The sequence below is a fragment of the Neoarius graeffei genome, chromosome 6, assembly GCF_027579695.1.
Source record: "Neoarius graeffei isolate fNeoGra1 chromosome 6, fNeoGra1.pri, whole genome shotgun sequence".
Classification (NCBI taxonomy): Eukaryota; Metazoa; Chordata; class Actinopteri; order Siluriformes; family Ariidae; genus Neoarius; species Neoarius graeffei.
The window spans coordinates 99019100-99022578 of NC_083574.1; positions in this window are offsets into that span (position 1 = coordinate 99019100).

The following is a 3479-nucleotide window of genomic DNA, read 5'->3' on the forward strand; positions in this document are numbered from 1 at the left end:
CCTAAAATTCTCTCCCCAAACTGCAGCATCTATGACATTGAATTCTCATTAAAACAATAACTTGCATAACATAATATATGCCCAAGATTGTATTTACATTCATAACTATCCTGTAACTTATTTGAGTGATGTCTGACGAACTTGCAGTTCGCTATGAGAATCACCTTTGCTGCCAGGCTGTAACCAGCGTTGCCAGATACTGCTGACGTTTTCCAGCCAAAATATGTTCAAAACCCGCCAAAATGCACTTAAAACCGCCCAATCTGGCAACACTGGCTGTAACCTTTCTTATTTCAATGGGCTCTATGGACTGGCAGACGGGTGTCCGTTGCAGTCTATGAGACGGCTCTGAACAGCCAATTTCGGCTAGTTGTTATTGGTTAAAATCGACAAAATCGTCACTTCCAGGGAAGCCGGGCTTCTCTGGGACTAACGAGACAGTGGGAGGGGCAAGAAGCCGGGCTGATGAAGGATTATTGGAGGTAGTGTTTGAAAGACATGAGGAGGGCGGGCTCTGTACTTTGGCGTCGGCGAGGAACACGGAAGCATGATCAGTCCCTAGCGGATGTCGAGAAAGTGTAGTCGTGTGCCAAAGTGCTGTCTGAATTTCTTTTCATATAAACATTTCTTCTCATTGATGTCTCTGTACATTACTCTGTAAATAAATGTAAATATTACTCGTTGTGCTCCGTTAACTTTCATCCATTCTATCAGTTTGATCATTCGTGAATTCACTCGTTTATTTCATTTGTAGTTCAATCTGGTTGTAGGCTAGCTTGAGCCTTATTGGGATCTGCAGTGCTAGCTGCTAACAGAAATTGGTGAAGTCTCTGGAAAGCACAACCAGCTGGTATGACAGGGTCACAGACCATTTTCTGGGAAAGGAGCGGAGGGCAGTATTTGTGTATAAATAGTGTGCATCATATAATGTTCATGAATCTGAAGTGTGTATATTGTTCAGTAATGTTAAGAGAATGGTGGGCTCTGTGTTATAGGTTATACCTGGGTATAATATTCAAGGTTCTGTGTGTTGCATAGCCTACCTGGTTATGAATTTCCAGACTGTGTTGCAGAAGATGTTCAAGGATGTGTTGCACAGCTGGGTGTTGTGTTAAAGACTCTGTGTTGCATATCAGGGTATGATGTTCAAGGCTCTTCGTTGAATAGCCAGTGATTTTTGGATGTTTGATATTTTTGATTAAGGATATGAGGCACTAGCCTGGCAAGCCAGATTATAACATGAAATGTACAAGCAAAAATACTTTCTGCCACTAGGTAGGGTTGTCTAGTTCACTATGCTAATGGGGCACACCTTTCTATGCTTTGATATCCGGCCTACAGGTTTTACGATGAATGCGTAAAATGGGCTTCCCCTGTTTTAAAAACCAGCAGCCGCCACTGCTATACACCTATGTAGATATTGCACCAAAAACCAGACATTTGCAGCTAGAATAGTCATTTACCACATTAGCAATGTATAGAGTATTTCTGATTAGTTTCAAGCAGGGGTCACCAAACTCCGGCCCGCGGGCCAACTCTGGCCCGCCACCCCCCTTTGACCGGCCCCCCAGCCCCCCACCACTTGAACCAGCCCTATGAGACAATCCCCAAAAGTGGTCATGGCCTATTTTTTTCTAAATTGCTTTTTGGCAAATAACATGTCTGCATCTTGTATTTTGTTGATTTTATCAATTAAAATTGATATTTAGTTATAAAATGAACTATTAATATTTTCCGAATTTTCGTCATATGCTCGCGATCAAGCAGTGACAGGCAGCGCACGCACAGAGAACTGTCAGTGTTCAGGACAGCAAAATGGCTAGCGGTCAGCAAAAAGCTGACAGAGAGTGGAGAGTTTTTAAAGAACAGTGGACCACCGATTATTTTTTCGTTCAGTGTAAGGACCGTGCAGTTTGTCTTGTATGTAAAGAAAGTGTGTCAGTTTTCAAAGAATATAATCTGCGTCGTCACTACGAAACCCGCCACAAAGAGTATGCTAGTTTGCGAGGGCAAACAAGAGAAGACAGGATTCGGAGGATGAAATGTGGACTGGCTGCACAACAGAATGTATTCCTTCACCAAACCCAGATCAACCAGGCTGCTGTCCGAGCTAGCTATAAGGTAGCTCACCTACTAGCTACCCATGGAAAGCCGTTTACTGATGCGGACTTTGTTAAAGTATGCATGCTTGCTGTGGCCGAGGAGGTGTGTCCCGACAAGAAGGATGCGCTCAACGCGGTGAGTCTCTCCGCACCTGCTATGACCAGGCGAACCGAAGATTTGGGGGGCAACGTGTATGACCAGCTGAATGAGAGAGCATCAGAATTCGAGTTTTTTGCTTTGGCCATGGATGAGAGCAATGACGTGCAGGACACAGCACAACTGCTGTGATCTATTGCTCATATTATAATTTCACTGTTTTTTTAAGTGTATTTATTTTATAGGCCTATTTATTTGACCTTTATTAAGTGCTGCACATAATTATTATTAATAATATCAACAGGCCTACCTACAATTTATAATTTTCCACTCACCTTTGCCAGTGTCAATCACCTCAACTAGGCAGATGTTTCTTACCTTGACAGCTTTGATGTTATTTTTATTAGAAAATAAATAAATGGAATATCTGTGGTATTTCAAATTAAAACAAAGTGTGAAGACTCGAGTACTACTTTTGCAAACCACTAGTAAAGATAAACAAATATGTGCCAGGAATCAAGTGTTGATACAGTAGTGTGGATATAGTAGTGTGGATATAGTGGTGGGGATACAGTGGTGGAGATGGCCGTGCCAGGCTAGTAATCTCTACTACGCAATGAGGCCTGCTGGTGGTCATATTTGTCTGGGTCATACAATTCTATGTTATATAGCTGACTCGACCCCGGCCCCCCATCACAGTCAGGAACGACAATGTGGCCCCCAGAGAAAAAAAGTTTGGTGACCCCTGCTCTAAATTGAGCGTAGGTGTGAATGTGAATGGTTGTCTGTGTCTATGTGTCAGCCCTGTGATGACCTGGCGACTTGTCCAGGGTGTACCCCGCCTTTCGCCCGTAGTCAGCTGGGATAGGCTCCAGCTTGCCTGCGACCCTGTAGAACAGGATAAAGTGGCTACAGATAATGAGATATGAGATATATAAAATCTGTAAAATGTTTAAAATAATTGAGTCAGTTGTGTATAATTAGGAGTTGAGGTGAAATGTGGCTGTAGTGCTGTGGCCTACTATAAAAGCCGTGTGACAATTAGTGAATATCTACAAAACTGAGCTGTAAGAAATGGAATATTTAAGCCTGGGCTTCAATGAAAACAGCGTTTTCTCGAAGAGGCAGGGACTCGGCAGGTTGTAAGGTGAGTACAATTCACTGTCAGCGGCTTTCCAATCAGCACAGGCACAGTCCGCATGGATACAGTCGCTTCTGGCTGTAAAAACAGCAACTGAGTGAAAACAGAAAATAGAGATCGATGTGTTTATAGTTGTTTC